This window comes from Colossoma macropomum, unplaced genomic scaffold, assembly GCF_904425465.1.
Source record: "Colossoma macropomum unplaced genomic scaffold, Colossoma_macropomum, whole genome shotgun sequence".
NCBI lineage: Eukaryota > Metazoa > Chordata > Actinopteri > Characiformes > Serrasalmidae > Colossoma > Colossoma macropomum.
In genome coordinates, this window is record NW_023495933.1 from 18,473 (window position 1) to 37,301 (window position 18,829).

The 18,829-nt window shown below is 40.2% G+C and overlaps 1 long non-coding RNA gene across 5 annotated transcripts in view; it reads right to left on the reverse strand.

The window, feature by feature from the left end:
• The window catches only part of LOC118803635, a 30,730-nt gene extending 15,722 nt beyond the window's left edge, over nucleotides 1-15,008 (reverse strand). For 4 of the 5 annotated variants that reach the window (XR_005006905.1, XR_005006903.1, XR_005006907.1 and 1 more), the window contains exons 1-2: nucleotides 14,604-15,008; nucleotides 14,354-14,510 (exon numbers count right to left, since the gene is read on the reverse strand). This is a non-coding gene — a long non-coding RNA (uncharacterized LOC118803635). Of the gene's footprint in view, nucleotides 1-13,140; nucleotides 13,203-14,353; nucleotides 14,511-14,603 lie in introns of all 5 variants that reach the window. The other variant, XR_005006904.1, reaches the window with a different exon arrangement.
• Nucleotides 15,009-18,829: the final 3,821 nt, after the last annotated feature.

Below are 18,829 nucleotides of genomic sequence, written 5' to 3' on the forward strand. Positions count from 1 at the left end.
AGCTCCATTTCCCTGGCGGAGGTCATCGGGGTAGTTGGCAAGCTCTTCAGTGGCAAGGCACCGGGGGTGGATGAGATTCGTCCGGAGATGCTTAAGGCTCTGGATATTGTGGGGCTGTCGTGGCTGGCACGCCTCTGCAATATTGCATGGACCTCGGGAACGGTATCCTTGGACTGGCAGACCGGGATGGTGGTCCCTATTTTTAAGAAAGGGGACCGGAGGGTGTGTGCCAGCTATTGGGGTATCACACTGCTCAGCCTCCCTGGGAAAGTCTATGCCTAGAAAGGAGACTTCGACCGATAGTTGAACCTCGGATTGAGGAGGAACAATGCAGATTCCGTCCCGGCCGTGGAACAATGGACCAGCTTTTCACCCTCTCACGGATTGTTGAGGGGGCATGGGAATTTGCCAACCCAGTCTACATGTGTTTTGTGGATTTGGAGACGGCTTACAACCGTGTTCCCTGAGATATCTTGTGGGAGGTCCTCCAGGAGTATGGGGTGCCAGGGCTGCTACTCCGGGCCATTCGATCTCTGTACTCCCGGAGTGAGAGCCGTGTTCGTATACTTGGCATTAAGTCGGACTCTTTCAGTGTTAGCGTTGGACTCCTGTTCGTGATATTCATGGACAGGGTGTCAAGGCGTAGCCGTGGTCAGGGAGGCATTATGTGTGGAGGCCGAAGGATGGCGTCTCTGCTATTTGCAGAAGATTTTGTTCTTTTGGCTGGATCACATGGATGCCTCCAGCGCGCACTGGAGCAGTTTGCAGATGAGTTTGAAGCAGTTGGTATGTGGATCAGCACCTCCAAGTCTGAGTCCATGGTCTTAGCCCAGAAAAGGATGGCATGCCCACTCCAGGTAGGGGGAAAGGACTTGCCCCAGGTGGAGGAGTTTAAGTATCTCGGGGTCTTGTTCACGAGTGATGGGAAGAGGGATCGTGAGATCAACCGCAGGCTGGGACAGGGGGCAGCAGTAATGCGGTCGCTGTACCGGACTGTAGCTGTTTACCGGTCGGTCTACATCCCGACCCTCACCTATGGTCATGAGCTATGGGTAATGACCGAAAGAATGAGGTCGTGAATACAAGCGGTGGAAATGAGCTTTCTTCGCAGGGTGACGGGCTACACTCTATTGGATAGGGTGAGGAGCTCGGCCATCCGGGAGGAGCTCGGAGTAGAGCCGCTACTCCTCTGCATTGAGAGGAGCCAGCTGAGGTGGTTCGGGTTCTAATCCGGATGTTCCCTGGACGCCTCCCAGTGGGGGTGTACCAGGCACAGCCTATCGGGACAAGACCCCGGGGTCATCCTAGGACGTGCTAGAGGGATTATATCTCCAGGTTGGCCTGGGAGCGGTTAGGTTCCCCGGGAATGAGCTGAAAAAAGTTGCAGCGGGGACAGGGTCGTCTGGGATTCTCTGCTCTCCCAACTGCTACCGCGACCCTAGCTGGACTAAGCGGTTAACGATGATGATGATGATGATGATGAGGATACAAAGTTGGACAGTGAGTGTTTTCCTCTGACAACATTCAGCTGTCCAGCGATTTCATGTACCACTGTAACTGCAACAGTAAATGAAAAAAGTGGATACAAAGTTGAGAAGTGAGTGTTTTCCTCTGACAACATTCAGCTGTCCAGCGAGATCATGTACCACTGTCACTGCAACAGGAAATGAAAAAAGTGGATACAGAGGTGGAAAGTGAGTGTTTTCCTCTGACAACATTAAGCTTTTCAATGATTTTCATGTACCACTGTCACTGCAACAGAAATTGAAAAAAGCGGATACAAAGTTGGGCAGTGAGTGTTTTCCTCTGACAACATTCAGCTGTCCAGCAAGTTCATGTACCACTGCCATTGCAACAAGATAACTACAAAAAAATCATGTAACAAAAGGGGTCCCCGACAGGGGGGGTTGGTGGAGTGGCCAAGTCACTTGGCTCGGGCTTTTAAAAAAGTAAGTAATTAAAAAACGACAAAGTGGATACAAAGTTGGGCAGTGAGTGTTTTCCTCTGACAACATTCAGCTGTCCAGCGAGATCATGTACCACTGTAACTGCAACAGGAAATGAAAAAAGTGGATACAGAGTTGGAAAGTGAGTGTTTTCCTCTGACAACATTCAGCTTTTCAACGATTTTCATGTACCACTGTCACTGCAACAGAAATTGAAAAAAGCGGATACAAAGTTGGGTAGTGAGTGTTTTCCTCTGACAACATTTAGCTGTCCAGCAAGTTCATGTACCACTGTCACTGCAACAGGAAATGAAAAAAGTGGATACTAAGTTGGGCAGTGAGTGTTTTCCTCTGACAACATTCAGCTGTCCAGCGAAAAAGTAAGTAATTAAAAAACAACAAAGTGGATACAAAGTTGGGCAGTGAGTGTTTTCCTCTGACAACATTTATTTGTTGCTTTACTATATAAAATACATTTTTACTATTAAATATTTGGTACTAAGAACCATGTTTAACAACTGAAGTTCAGTCAGGACGTCTTCGTCGTTATCTTTGCAAGTTATATTTAGTTGTATGGCACTTTTCTGGAACCTCCCTGCCCTCCAATGTGCACACATGAAAAGCCTACGGCAGGGAGAAAAGCAGAAAGACCCCCCAGAAAGGGTACAGAACAGAGCAGGCATCAATGACAACAAAAATGACATTAATCAAGACAGATGCAGTATGAAGGAGGAGCTGGAGTGGAGGCGGGTTGCAAAAAGGAAGTGAGAGAATGAGCTAAAGCAGCTTAAATAAACACCCTGACAAATTTAACCAATCACATGCTGAGCTGTCAGCTAACTGAGATCAGCTGATAACAGCTGGTGGTTTGAGACTGGGGCCTGAGCTTGACTTCACTGCCTGCCTGAACTAACGCTATGCTCAATTAAATGCAAAACATTTTATTTTCCAAAATAATTAAAAAAAGATCTGAACACTATATACAGATAAACCTGAGGTCTGTACATGTAAGCATGCAGCAGCTTTTCTGGCTGAGCAAAAATGATTTAAATATTGTTTTACATCCAAATTTCTCAATTCATTTGTCTCATACGTGTGTTCAATTCACTCTCGCTTACATCTCCAAGCACTAGACTCTGCTTTAGTAAATATCAGTCATCCACACTGTCAGTAGTTGTGGTTTAGTCACAGATTTCTCAGCCTGGTTGAAGTAAAAGGCTATGAAACCGCGCTGCTGCATGATGCAATTGACCGACAAAGGCATGGCTAGCAGGCTGATATGCTAAAGGCCAAACCAAGACCACCCCTACCCTCATTACCCCAGGAGACCAACAATTCCTTCCGTATGTTTCTCTAATTTTCACTCCCTCAATAACAACCCAGAATTTTAGTGCCAGTATCGGTGCTGGTACTGATGTGGTATTAGTATCAGCAAAGCTCTACTCTGCACACCTGACCCAGCCAACGAGGCGCTTGTGAATCAGTTAAGGAGCTGAATCAGGTGTGTTCGATGATACAAAGCACCAGGACTGAGATTGGAAACCTCTGGATATTATCCCTTCCATTGATGCACACAAGTTCAGACGACTGTCTGATGGATTTGATCTGCTCATCAGAGGTTTCTGCTCAAACTTCAGTGCAAATGCTGTCTTTAAAGAAGACAGTGAGAAACACTAAATACTAAGACATTTTTCAGCAATTTCTTTTTTCCTAAAAATTCATCCAAAGTTCACATTCTTTTCCTCAGTGATGACATCTGAGATATATGTTTGTTTGTTATTTTTAAGCAGGTGCAGTTGTTTGTAATCTTAAAGCCACTTTCATATCTTGTCTGTTAACAGGTGCGTGTGTTCAGCAGAGTCTTTACTCAGAGATTTCAGCTGTGGCTTCTGTAAGTATCTGAAACTCTCAGTAGCACTGTGAACCACAAACTCATCTAGTCAGACAGTGTATGCTGAGAGGGCCGCCACTATTGAATCTTTATATATATATATATATATATATATATATATATATATATATGTGTGTGTGTGTGTGTGTGTGCGTGTGAGTAAGTATGAAAAAAGAAAAACACTGAACGTATTGCTTGTTGAAAAATTGCAAGAAAGGAACCATCTCCACGCCAACTCTCCTAGGCCCTGACTATTTATTTTATTAGCTAAACTTTATATGAAAACTTTCCATATTTTTTATTTATGAATTTTAAAAGATTGTCCCAGGAGGTTCTACATCATCCTGAAGGCCCAAAACTGTATTGTTCATTCTTATTCAATATTTTATACCATCAGGAAGAGTAAGCGTGATTAGGTATTGACTGGGAGTGATTAGGGTTTGTTGACCTGGGGCAGTCAGGGACTGCTCCAAAAGCAGGGGTCAAGAAATGACCTGAGCAAGATTCAAACCACCAACCTCACTAATAATCAAAATCAACTCAAGACTGAGCCCAGGGGTCAGGATGAGCTTCTCTCAATTAAGGAAATCCTCAGTCATGGATAGAAGTAGTAGCAGAGTAGAAGTAGTTCACAGGCCTGCCTCTATTAAAGATTCCTGAGAAGTTGGTCAAACGCAATCGTCCCAGATTTTTCACACTGGAGTCGGATGATCTTCATTAAAAAAAAAATTAATAAATAATAATAAAAAAAACACACACAAACTTGTAACTTAGTAAAGGTTGCAGTTCTTGTGTACATCTTCACATTCTGAGCAGTGAGATTCAGGAACACTAACAACCACCGTCTAGTTCTGAAAGTGGACCAGAATCTGATAATTTCACATTTTAACTGTACAACTCAGAAGCCAGATGCTAAACTTTTAGGCTGCTAAAAGATACAAAACCACAGAACATGGCTGTGATGTTACACTGATACCATCTTAATGTACATAAAATCATCTTCATGATCTTCTGAGTTGTGGTTTTGTATCGTGAGGTCTGGAAATTCTACTTACCAAAAAAACAAACAGACCACTGAGAGGAAAACAGTCACTATGCTGAGCACAAACCACCAAAAGAACACACGATAAAGAAGCTGCAGCATTTTCAGTTATTACAGTTTAATATGCAAGAACAAGTTTTATATTTATATGAGGTTTAATGCCCAATAGTATCTAAATTGTTGGTGCCATAATAACATTATCATGCATGACGGAATTCATGACGAAGTGATTTACCTTTTAATACATTTTATACTTTCAGAGGTCAACTAACTAAACCATACAAGGCCAAACTTATAAAATGCAAGTTTATAAAATGAGAATTTTAAATTTATATGGAGTTTAAAGCCAAATGGTCTCTAAATTGTTGGTGCCATAATCACATTACCATACACGACAGAGTCTATGATAGTGTTCTATCATTTAATTATTTTTTATTCTATTTACTAAAGCAACAGAGCACTGAACAGTAAAACAGCTACTACACAATGCACAACCACCCAATAATAACACACCTCATTTAAAACAGAAGAGGCTGCAGCATTCCAGTTTTAGCCTGTGCTTTATGTGAGAGCAAGAGTTGTAAATACAATATAAAGTAAATCTAATAAATCTGACACTTTGTACGTTTACAAGCGTTTCTGTCAAGCGAGCAAAACATACAGGCAAAATAACATTTTATAAAAATAGGTTTTAAAGTTTGGGTAGTTTTCAGTCACACGACTGGGTCCCTATTAAACAGAACACATGCTGCGTTAATCTAATCCAGCAAGCTGGGTTCTTCATTTAACACAGCAAGCTGGGCTGATCATTTAACCCATATTTTGGTTCATATTGACCACAGTGCTGGGATTGTGTGTATAAACGGATCATTGTTGTTTCCATGTTTTCTTAGTCATTTTGGCAATAATATATATTTTTAATAGAGCAATTTATTTACACTTCTCTCACAAAAATATAAGTAGTGATTTCTGATTAACTGAAATAATGTCATCAAGCATCAACCAAGCTTAGAGTCTCAGCATCAGTGCTGTGTGTTACTGTACTGGTCTTTATGCTGCAGCTTCAAACAGAAACTGGGTTGAGACTGAACATTCAACAAAGCTCAGAGCTGAAGTTCACTGATTACAGTCGTATGTAAAAGTCTGATCACTCCCAAGTCACATTACATGTTTTACTGATTTTCAAAATAAAATATTAAGTAATCACATCCTTTATGATGTGATTCACTGAGATTGACCAGCCCCTAACCCAGTGGCCGAGCTACACTAAACACCCAACCGTATCCAGATAACCCAACACAACTCAAATAGTCACCCAGTGTTTGGTCAGAAAAAATAACTCAGGAGTTTATGGAGTTTATTTGATCTGAAATCCATCAAACAGTACAGAAAATAAAGATTAAGAAAGAAAACTTCACCAGATTTCTAAAACAAATACAAACAGAAAATCAGAAATGAATAAAACAGAGCCTGCAGTAGTGAAAATGAGCCGTGTGCAGGTCTCATACTGGCTTTTCCTGTTTGTTTGTTTGTTTGTTTGTGCTGATCTTGAGATCAGATTCAGCTTTTATTCAGTTACTCAGATACTCTGTTAAGATCAAACTGATTGTTGGTCAGTAATGAGGGCAGTGTGTGTTTAGAGTATCTGAACCCCGACCTGCACACAGTGGAGAGGATACAGAGACTGGACTCCACTGACTCTTCATATGGATTAGATAAAAAGAGTGAAAGTCTCAACACTAAAAGAAACATTAAGCTAAAAATAAAAGGAATGTAATCATTCTGGATTTGGCCTGGGTTTAAACTTCAGTCTAATAAAGACAATCAAAAAGAATCTTCAACTATTTTATGGTACATTTTCAACAAAATCCTAAAAATGTGATTTTAGTTAATATTAGTTACACCTGTTATAGTTAATAAAGTCTGAATTGGTAGACATGCTCCTCTTCTTCTACCTTCTCTCTGATCTTCTTAGATTTTTCCAAATGTATTTAACAAAAGAAAAAAACAAAAAAAACAAAAAAACTGACAATCAAGTTTTGGGGGAAACAAATGAAATTAATTAGATGACACCAGATGATGTTCAAACTTGGTCTGTATTTCTCTTCACTCTTATACTGATGAACTGATATCTGATTACTGAGAGCTGAGCAGACAAACTACACTGACTGTTCAGCCTGAACTGATGTTTGGTCAGTTTAGGGGTCTGTGTTTGTCTGAGTGATTTTCTCCCTACAGACCACCACACACAGCAGGGGGTCTATGATCACTCTCAAACTCAACAGACACTCACTCATCACCCACAGGACCCAGCTACTCTGAGAAAGGTATGCAAGGGGAAAAAGCAAATACAGGATCATAGTGAACAGTGCAAACATTAACACCACATATTCAAGCTTCTTGGCTCTATCAGCACTGTGGATTTTAATGGGTGACTTTCCACAGGTGACTGAACATAAGGAGACTGTAACATATCTTAGAGCAAGACCAGCCTCTAACACCATCATCTGATGGAGGAAAACACCACAGACTCTTAACGCTGACCAGAAAGAGGACAATATCCTGCATTTCGTGTCCTCACACCTGTCTTCTTTCCATAGTTTTTCTACGATGTATGAATTCAGAAACAGCTCCACTACATTACTGATGAACAGGAGGATGACAAAAGCTGAAATCCTGCATTTCTTTTGATAATAACAGATCAGAACAAGAAAAGCACAAAGCATTGCCGGCACACCAACACACAGACCACAAATTAGAAACATGGACAGGATGTTGTTTGCTCCAGGATAAAGGGGAAGAGTGAAGAACGGGACGTCTTCCATAGTGTGATCACTCTGTCCTATGATAGAGTGAAAATGATGAGTGAGATTCCATTTCTGCTGAAATAAGAATGACTTTCCATCATAAAATTAACTAAGATTTAAGAATCTACTGAAACTTCACACCAGATACAGAGATATGAGCTGCAACCAGCACAAACCACCATCTTAATGCACTGAAATGAAGCATGGAAAATATACAAACCCAGACAGAGGCATTAGTGTTCTACACCTTTTCTATACTAACTTTTTTAAGTTTTAAAACCTGTGTTCAGAAAAGGAATGTTAGGTTTTCTTTGGTCACACTTGCACAGTCAATATAAGATTCTAAAATGAAATTGGAAAAATAAATAAATAAAAAATACAATACCAACTCCCATGTACTGTAACATATTTCTAATCATATTTAAAACTATACTTAAAGTTTCCAAAATAAATAAAAACACAAATCAGAATATAAATGCTCAGTAAAACTGGGCTGTTCAGTATATGAGACGTATTATGATCTTACCTTGGCAGATGACAACGCTATTCTGAAAGAGTAAAATGCGGTTCTGACAGATCATAAAAGAAGACCACCTCCCCGCCCCCCTTTATACTGAAAATATGCCATTCGCTTAAGTGAGAGTTTCCTGCTGAGAAGACAATATAACTAAAATACACTGATGAGCCGAAACATTATGACGACTCATGGATGAAGTGAATAATGTTAACTGTCTCGTAACAACAGCGCATGTCAAGGTCTGGGATACGTTAGACGGTAAGTGAACAGTCTGTTCTTGTAGTTGACGTGTTGAAGGCAGGAGAAATCGGCAGGTATGAAATCCTGAGTGACTCTGACTTTAATGCATCTCTTCAATCCTCAATTGAAACCAAGTTATGGTCAGAAAATTTAACCATAATTGAATGAGGAAAAACAGGATATATGAGAACTATATGTGGTATCATGGTCCAGAACATGGACTCTGTGGTGGATGCAGGAGCAAAAACTTAACCCAGAAGTGGATCCAGAACAGGAGCTTGAACCAAACACACAATCAGGACACAAGACAGAACCTTGATGGGACCTGACTGGGATCAAAGTCAGAGAGAGTAACTCTACCAGGGTCAGGGATAATAACAGACATGCAGTCTAATACTAGAGCAGGCGATGTGTCTGAAACTGGGGAAAGAGACGAGACTGATGTTGGGACAGGACACAAAGGTGAGCGTGAGTCCAGAAGCAGAACCAGGCAGGAATCTGGAATCTGTGAATGTACAAAGCAATGAACAGGTGGAGCGGAGCGTTAGTACCCTGAAATAACAAAGCACTCAACTTAAGAGTAGATTAACAAGGTCTGGTGAAACAGGACACTTGGGACAAGAGCCAAGGTAGAAGCAGAACCGCTAAAATGTGGCATCAGAAAAGTGGGTTTTTAGTCCCATCAATCTTTCAGTTAAGTATAGGCATCAAACTATTACATGCAACAATCCAAAAACAAAGTACTGTGCCAACGTCAGAGACCATCCTTACGTTTATCTCATTTCCATTTAGGTACAAGTTCAGTCCATTCACACAAATTCAGTATAACGCTGTACAGCCCACTGCGCTAGAACACACTGCAGATCATTTACTGAGACAGACTGCTTATTGAAGCTATTCTGTGTCAAATAAAAAGATGATGTAATAAAGCAGAGCTCTGTGATCATACAGTAATCATGTGATACACTGCTGTGAAAAAGTATTTGCCCCCACGCGATTCTTTTTTTGCTAATTTGTCGTGTTTCAGATCATCCAACTGATTTTAATATAAGAGGAAGACAACATGAGTAAACACAAAATGCAGCTTCTAAATGATCGTTCCACTTATTAAAGATAAAGATTTATTCAACACCTATATCACCTGTGTGAAAAAGTAACTGCCCCCCTAAAACTAATAACAGCTGCACTCAGATGTTTCCGATAATTTGCAATGAGTCTTTTTGTGTTTTGGATCGTTGTCCTGCTGCATAACCCAAATGCACAAACTGACAGGCGGACATTCTCCTTCAGGATTTTCTGATAGAGAGCAAAATTCATGGTTCAATCAGTTATGACAAGTTACCCAGGTCCTGCAGGAGCAAAGCAGACCCAGACCATCACACTACCACCACCGTGTTTGACTGCTGGTATGATGTTCTTATGGTGGAATCAGTGTTAGCTTCCATGCAGATGTAACAGGACCCATGTCTTCCAAAATGTTCCACCTTTGGTTCATCAGTCCACAGTATATTAACACAAACTCTTGGGGGTCATCCAGATGTGTTTTGGCAAATGCGAGGCAAGCCGTTGTGTTCTTTTTGGTCAGCAGTGGTTTGTGCCTTGCAGCTCTCCCATGGATGCCATTTTTGCCCAGTGTGTTTCTTGTTGTAGAATCGCTTAAACTGACCTTAACTGAGGCAAATGAGGCCTGCAGTTCTTTAGATGTTCGTCTGGGTTCTTTTGTGACCTCCTAGATGAGTCGTCAATGTGCTTTTGGTGAAATTCTGGTAGGCCGGCCACTCCTAGGGAGGTTTACTGTTGCAAGCTTTCTCCGTTTGTGGATAATGGCTCTGTAGTTTGCTGGAGTCACATTTCAGTACAACATCAGTGACCTGCAATTTTCCTCTTCCTGCATTCAGTCTTATTAGCTAAGAGTATCCAATTCAGTACTGGGCACTGTGACTCTTCTGTTGTATTTCAGCAGGGCACATCTGCTTTTCCAGCTTGCTTCTGGACAATCATCACAGCTTCCTTGAGATCATCTGGTAGAAATACCATACACTTCTAAACATCTACAGGAAGACAAGGGATCCTTCCAAACATTAAACTGAATATACAGAAATAGATATACTCTACAGTCTTGTGGACTATTTGAGTGTCTGCAATCATCTTGGAAATCACGCTTTGTGTCGAGGCTGAGAGCTCGTTACTTTTGTTTCTGTTGAAATGCTGCTGTTATCTGTTGGGTGTTAAGGGGCTTTCTCGCACTTTCTCCAGATGTCTGATTAGCTGGCCTTCAAAACTTGCTCCTTCATCACTGTGAATCCTCTCTGGGAGTCCATACACACAAACGTACTCATCCCACAGGACTTGTGCTAGACTTATACAAGATGCTATGCTCTCTAAAGGTGCTCAGCCCTCTGGCAAAGCTGCTAACAATGTAGCACTGCGACCAGAACAACCTCTGTTTAGATGAATAAAGACGTCTAAATTAGCCTTAGTGCCCTGCATGGTCAACAAATACCTTCTAGAACCTCAGCTTAGAGTGATTCTGCTAAACCACCTACAAACGTTTAGCTCTTGAAATCTGCTCTCAGCAGACCCACTACAGAATTCCATCACTGGCTATGAGTTTCTCTCAGTGAATCTTACTGAATCAAGTAAAGGCACCTTTTTCAGTGTCCGAACGAAGATTCATCATCATTTGACAAAGAGTGAATACACAAGCTGACTGTCCTGGCTGGCTGGCTGTTGTACACACATGCTTGTTCCCTTTTGTCAGTCTAAGAGATCAGTTGAACATCTAAAAGCATTTTGAGCCACAGCACTGGACACCTCTTCAAAATCACACAGAAGGCTGGAAAACAGCCCATTCAGCAGTCTAGAGCAAACATTTGACTTCACAAAGCGAATTCACACTTTACTTCATGTCACATTTTTTATACTTCATACACACTTTTTTAATATATAAAACAAACATGTAGAATAAGTCTCTGCCAATGTTGAAACATACATATCAGGGGCGTGGCTTGCCTTTTCTGTATATGGGTGCAAGTGAGAAGATGAGATACAGGCTAAAACTGTATAAAGCCTACACTAACAAAATATGCACAACTGTAAATGTAACCTCAGTAAAAATATTCCAGTAAATATCTGAGCAATCATGCAGTAAGAAGAGCCACTACTTTGTAAAAAAAAAAGCAACAACAATGAAGGAAAATGAATTAACATGCTTATTTTATTTTGCTGTTCAACCAAAATGTATTTCATGTGAAAGCAGTAGTTGGACGTATTCTGCGCTGAATGATTAGATGGAAACAGCTTGTTTAGTCTAAGCAGAGCGGTACAGAAGTAGCGAGGAGGAGCTGCAGCTGTCTGTACTGTTAATGAGTGAAAACAGCAATGAAAAGGTGTGAAATTGTGAATATTAAATGTAAAATGTTATGATTTTACTAATAATTTACTGATTTCTGAGGGCTTGTCTGCATAGTTGGCTCCACTAAAGCTCCACTACAGGCACACATATTCTGAACACATTCAAACCACAGACTGTATATATTATAGAGTCTATGGTTCAAACTACTACAGAAGTGCTGTGGGTCCACACACAGTGTCTGCTCTGTCACACAGAAACACTGGGAGCCACTACATTTATGTCCATTTTACCATCTTGGCTGTAAGTATGTGTCAGTATGTGCTCATGTACCAGTACAGGCTAAAGATATAAATGAAAACGCAGATGTAATTTATTGTGCTTTAAGCTTTAGCTTAGCTATAGCCACTTTTCTCGCATCTCAGGCGGGTAATTTTTCCTCAAAAGGTGAATAGTTTCTTGTAAAATGTCTTTCAATGTCCGACTTTTTACGAGGCTGAAGTCACTTCTCATTTGAATTTTCCCGTTTCACCTTAAATGGTGCTTGACACACCAGAATGTAACTGCTGCACCATTTAAGGCGGAACAGGAAAATGTAAACGAGAAGCTGACTTCATCTTCACGTCCTTTTAGTGTTTATCAGTTTCTCGTTTAATCAGAAACGTATCAGGAAACCAGCTGAGTCCTTATAAAAGCAAATAAATCCATTCATCTCTGAATTATCAACGTTCATTTTAAATTTCTCTCTTTGCCTTGTCATTAGCTACTAGCTAGGCGAGATTGTTGTCTGTGTTGCTTTTAACGGCAAGGAGGCAAGTTCAACTGCCAATTCAGGTTATCGGAGACATACTGAACATCGGCTACCTACTCTTAATCACCTTAATGACCGTGTCCATCACACGGGAGTCAAGGCAGGCAGTGCTGATAGTTTCTACACTTACACTTTCCACTTTATGTGCACCAGTTATAGCTGCATTAGTCATTTTAACTCAAAGCAAACACCATACAGATATTTATGACACCATGTCTGCCTTTCTAATGAACGTGAGAGTGGTCTCAGACCCCCTCCTGTGTGTTGCAACAGTGTAAAATATACACAGTATATATTTAATTTTAAGAAATAATACTTTATAGACCTAATTAAAGCAAATTATTATTAATAAAAAGACTTTAGATTCATGACCAGCTGTACTTTACACATTTTTTATACATATATATATATATATATATACACACACACACACACACACACACACATATATATATGTATATATAGTTTTTGTGCTCACTCTGCATGTTAGTGATATTATGTTTAATTTATTCCTGAAGAATTTTATCTACTTACTGAAAGCAGATCCAGACCAGTGAGAGGAAACTCCAACCACACTGAAACTCCAACACAGGTACCTATACAGGAAACATCTGTTAATACATGATGAACAGCCTTTTCTCAGCTTCAGTGATGATATTTACAGATCCTGTGTTCATGTTACAGCACCCCTCACGTTACAGCCCTGTGTGAATGTTGCACCCTTCAGCGTTAGGCCTCGTATTACACATCTAACAATCCCACAGACTAATGTTATTGCCTTTACCTCCTACTGACACACATAGAGACTCTACTACTCTGGAAATCACACAAACCTCCATCACTGTCCACCTGACTGGCTGATTTATTTTAAGCCCTTTAAGCTGCACAAAAGGTGAAAAATGTTCCAGATGCTGTAAAGATTTTGAGTGTAACCACAGTGAACGGCACACATGTCACCTGTTCAGCTGCACAGACCACAAAATGTGTTAAACTCTGTTACTGCAATGAGCAGAAAGCTCTCACAGACAAAAACCCACAGATTAACCTCAAACTGAAACCTCCTCTCTGTTAACTGGAACTCACAGTGTTCACACATGCTGTCCCAGCTATTAGAGTCTGAGCGTTCATTCATCAACCCAATTAAATATTTAACTGTAACCTAAACTTAATTCATTAATAAAATAATAAATGCTTGAATTTATACCACAACAACACATTTTTCATGTTAATGACACATTAAGTAAAAATACTGAGTTAAAAATGTATCAGTAGTTGAGTGAAACCGTTTGAAACTCTTGTCGTCAATAATTCATATGTCTGGTACAAATGTAGGAACATTAAAAATATTTGTAAAAATAAGTTTGAAAACTGACTGAAAGATTAAATGTAATGAAGGAAGATTTTACATCCTGTCATCAGAAGCACCCTTTAGGGACTGATTAAGGACTGATTAGGGATTATTTAGGGATTGATCAGGGATTGATCAGGGATTATTTAGGGATTGATCAGGGATTGATTAGGGATTGATTAGGGATTGATCAGGGATTGATTAGGCATGCATCCAAACCGAGTACGAGTTCATGTTTAAGTACTTGATACTGAGTTTGGTACCACACTGAGTACCTACTTAGAATTAAGTGGTTGTTTGTGTAAATGAGTGTAACAAACATTAACAATAAATCATTCAAGTCTGTCTGATTTCATCATTAATTCATTAATCATTATCTAGCTGTATTACGTCGGTTACCTTGAATCTAGTGTCGCTGAAGTGGAGAGGAAGTGATCTCACCATCCTCTTCTGTCTGTTTAACGGTCTCTGTAACGGTCACAGCAGGAATCACATCTTCAGAGCTCACTTGTGGAGATTCACGTCTTGTTGAAGTCTGACTGGCTGGTTTTTGCGGCTGCAGGGTAAATCATATTTTATCATTATGGCGATATCAGTTTCCCCGATAAACACACAGTTAGAGCTGCAACGACAGAACAGATCAAATTACCTCAAACACGCAGCGTCAGAGAGACGTCATTACGTCACCACCACTAACCGTTAGGAGCCTAATGAGAGTTTCTCTGTGCTGGGACTGAAGCTGCTCTCCCACACGGAGACCGGTCACTTTACCATCTGGACAAAAAGCCCAACTACAGAACTCACAGCGCCCAGATAAAACACTGCTTCATCCTCTGAACGACCAGCCTGTAAACACAGCAAACCTTAGAGCTGCTCTCACAGCCAGTGCTGTGTTCTGAGTGTGAGGCAGAAACGGCTCCTGTCACTCAAACTCAACTCAGAGAAACAGTTCAGAGAGGAAAATGGCAGCTCGGTGTTCAGCTCATCTTCCAGCTCCTCCTCTGAACACAGCCGAACTCAGACTGTTAGAGCAGCTCTGCTTTGCTCACCACTCACTGCTTGAAGCTGCTACAACAGCGCCTAGTCAGCTCCCGCTCCCGCTGATAGAATAAAAGTCCTTGTTGAGAAACACACATAAAAGCGTCTCTTTTTAGAACTGGGTATAATTAATTTAATAACAATATTTAACAAGTAAACAAACAATAAAATGAGAAAATGTGTGACTTAATATATATATATATATATATATATATTTGTTTTTTTAGCCTTTTTATAAAAACCTGCTGGGGTAATACTGACTGTCTTTCAGCGCACAAAAATGTGTTTGTAGTTCTGGTATAAGTAGCTCTTAGTATTGCAGCTCTTTTTATTTTGCACAGTAGTGAATGTTGCTTTTGTAATTTTCTGTTCTGCTATTTGCTTAAAAAAAGTCTGTATTTTTTCTGTCACATCCAGTCAGAGACACTCTATGTTAATAATTTATTTATTGCTTCTCATATTGTCATTTTGATATCCAACAGCTTTCCAACATCTCATTTTATGTCAACATCCTGCAGCCCTACTGGGTTAGATGTAACGTAAGAGCATGGTATTCCGTACACTTGCAAATATTTCTGTCTGTGTAATAAAAACCACTTTTTTGACATTTGTCAAAGATAAATCTGAGACATTATCATATATCCCTTTTTCCATCAAATCGGTTGGAAAGACCATCTAACCTGGGTTTGGACATCAAATCTATGCAAATAGTGACCGACCCCCGGCACGACCCGAACATGGCGGGTGGGGAAACCCAGGGATGCGAATGTGAATGGGGTGGGGAAAACTTTCACAACCAGTTAAAATATTTAACAATTAAACGAATATTAAACAATGGATTATCACCATGAAACACAGTATGTTTAGTACTGAGTTGTTAATCTAAGTTTACACCGTCAGCTAATTTACCTTAACAGACTCCTTTCAGCTGCGCAGCTTCACAGCACTGCTTCACTTTACTAGGCTTTTTTTCATGGTAGCATCATTCATTGCACATATTGTTTATAATAATTCAATTTTATAATCTGTATAATCAGTTAATGTCTATTTTTATGCAATTAGATTTCATAAAACTTCAAATAAAATGCAGGGAAAACACTGTAGAGAAAACTGCTCCTTCTGGGGAAGCTGGTGTATGGAGTACTGACGGCACAAACCGCGGACGCAGATGACGTTTTTTCTCATTTCATTAAAAGTATTGGCCCAAATGTGACCAATTACAGTGCATATTGTTGCTAGGCAGAGTCCAACCAATCATTAAATCATGTATGACTTTGGGTATTTCCGCAATAGCTACTAAAACGTGAAAAATGCCTAAATACTGTATGGAATACAGTGCTTTTACGTTAGTTGAATGTCCTCTAAATCCAGACTTACACTGTGTGATTAGTTGCAATCAGCAATAGTGAACATGAGTGTTTGCAGTAGCATCATCTGCTAACAGTAGCATTCAGTCGCTAACAGAAGCATTAACTGCTAAGGTGGGACTTTCAGCCTGAGCAGCAGCTTTAGCTTAGCTGCTACACCCGCTCCCTGTGAGGTCTATGGACTGTGCACTTTGAGTTAGCTGGTTTATATGCAGCCTCCGTGGGACCAGAGCTGTCTGTTCAGCTTCCTCAGCTCGGGGTTCCTCAGTGCAGCCTTTCGTGGGACGTTACGCTAACCGATAGCTCCTTTAGCTACCCGGGAAACGCTAGCAGGTTCCTCAGTTTAGCCACCAGCGAGGCTCCGGCATCTGAAGAGGGAGAAGTGCTGACTGTCCGCAAGTTTCTCACCACGACCCTCAGAGTGACGGACACAGACGGTGAGTACAGAGAGGCTGCTGGACCATCACTGAGTCTAACAGGCCTGCAGCGTTTTTTTTTGTTTGTTTGTTTGTTTGTTTGTTTCTGTTTGTTTTTACTGGCTTGATAAAGAAACAGAGTGTTACCATAGTTTGAGTGACCGGTCAACTTAGAAATTTGTTCATTTGAGTTTACAAGCTGTTTAAAGTTTTGTTTACATTAGTTTATTTAGTCTTCTTTGCACATCTAAATAGTGCTTTTGCTGTCACTATATGTTTATAAATGTTTTGTCCTTTTATACACTGTCTCTGTGTCCACTCACTGGACATGCTATGCTGTTGTTAATTCTGACAGAGAGTGAAATGAGGGTGGTTAAACTGTATTTATTCTACTGTAAACTTATTGGGTGAGAACCGTATCTGTCAAACGCCGGTTAAACACAAACCCCTTTTCCCTCATGATGAAAGTGGAGCTACATTTAACTGCTTATAGACTGACTGAGTGACTGAACTGAGCTGAAATATTAATGAGGTATAAATACAACACTAATAATGATATTTTACTTGAATTAATTTCCACAACAGGTTAATTTATTCCAAACAAATCGTAACCAGAATGTAATACTCTGGAGCTCTTAAGGACCACGCAATGTAATGTTTTCACATAGAGTTGTGAATGAATTCAAAGCTGAAGATGTTCTCTCTTAGATTCTATGGTTGTTATTGGCCATTGAACAACTGTTTTCCTTGAGTGATGGTCTTTTGCGTCCATGGCGTGAGCCCTGGATCACACTGGGGTTCAGAGCTGTCCTTTCAAATCTGTTTACAGTGTTTATCCACATTTTTAAAATGCCTGTGACTCTGTTTTGTGCGGTTTATTGTGACTTTTTTTTTACTAATAATTGTTGATCTCCAAGACTTCTGGACATCTTTACAAGGAGAAGCTTTACCTTGGCTGAGGTTCATGAGAAGTTGTTTGGGTGCAACGATGAGCTGGAAGCTGAGACTGACGGTTCAGTAGCTGCGAGCAGAGACTCTGAAGAAGAGGATGCGTTTGTGCATGGAATTCATGCCGTGACTATGTTGACTACATACATTTAAGCTCATGCTTGTACATGAGAAAATGCATAATATACATTTACAGGTTATTCACCAGCATAATCTTTTAGCCTGTTAGCAATGGATCTAATATGACCAGTATGACCATACGACATTATTTTATTCGTCTTATATTATTGTTCCTTTTTGGAAAACATTCGCCGCCGACAAAACTCTCTGACGTCATGGTCATCTCAGCTGTTGGTATGACGACAACCAAGAAAACAGCGCAGCTGATTTCCAGCAATTAGAACTTCTGCATAAATGCTAAAAGAATCAGAATCTCTGAAAACACAAACTGGGCTGCAAACTAAGTTAATCCTGTATGGAAGCGCTCAGTGTTTCAGTCTCTGAGTGAAGTGGTGAAAATCTTCTCGCTACATTCACTTTTTCAAAATGGACAGTAGCTCATTGTCACCGTTAGCTCATTCTGTGAGGAGTAAATGAGATGTTACTGCACTTAAAGACATTCAGCCTTTTGTTTTGAGCTTTGTTTAGTGGAGCTGCATCTCCAAAATCAGCTCAAACTCAGCTGAGATCCCTGCTGTGAGTGAAAGCACATATTGTAAACCTGAGAAATAACAGCTGTTTCTTTTTCCCACATTTTCTTCGTGATTTGATGCTCAATTGGAACCTAAATGATGGGAGTAAAAGCCTGGAAGTGATTGAATGTCTCGGCCCAAGTGTCTACTTCAATTTAAACCCTGAATAATCATTGTACTGTTAGTATAACTCAAGACAACTAATGTTACAGTGTAGCAGTACAATGTGCTTAAATTTCTATCTGCATAAAGGGGTTAATTTTTGTACATTTCTACCAGGCAGATGAATTATTGATTTCTTTGTGTGTTTTGTGAAACAACACCGTGAGTTTCAAATGGTTTCACTCAACTAATAATACATTTTTTACTCCTGTATATATTTGTATTTATTAACTTATTTTGTTTCACTGTATT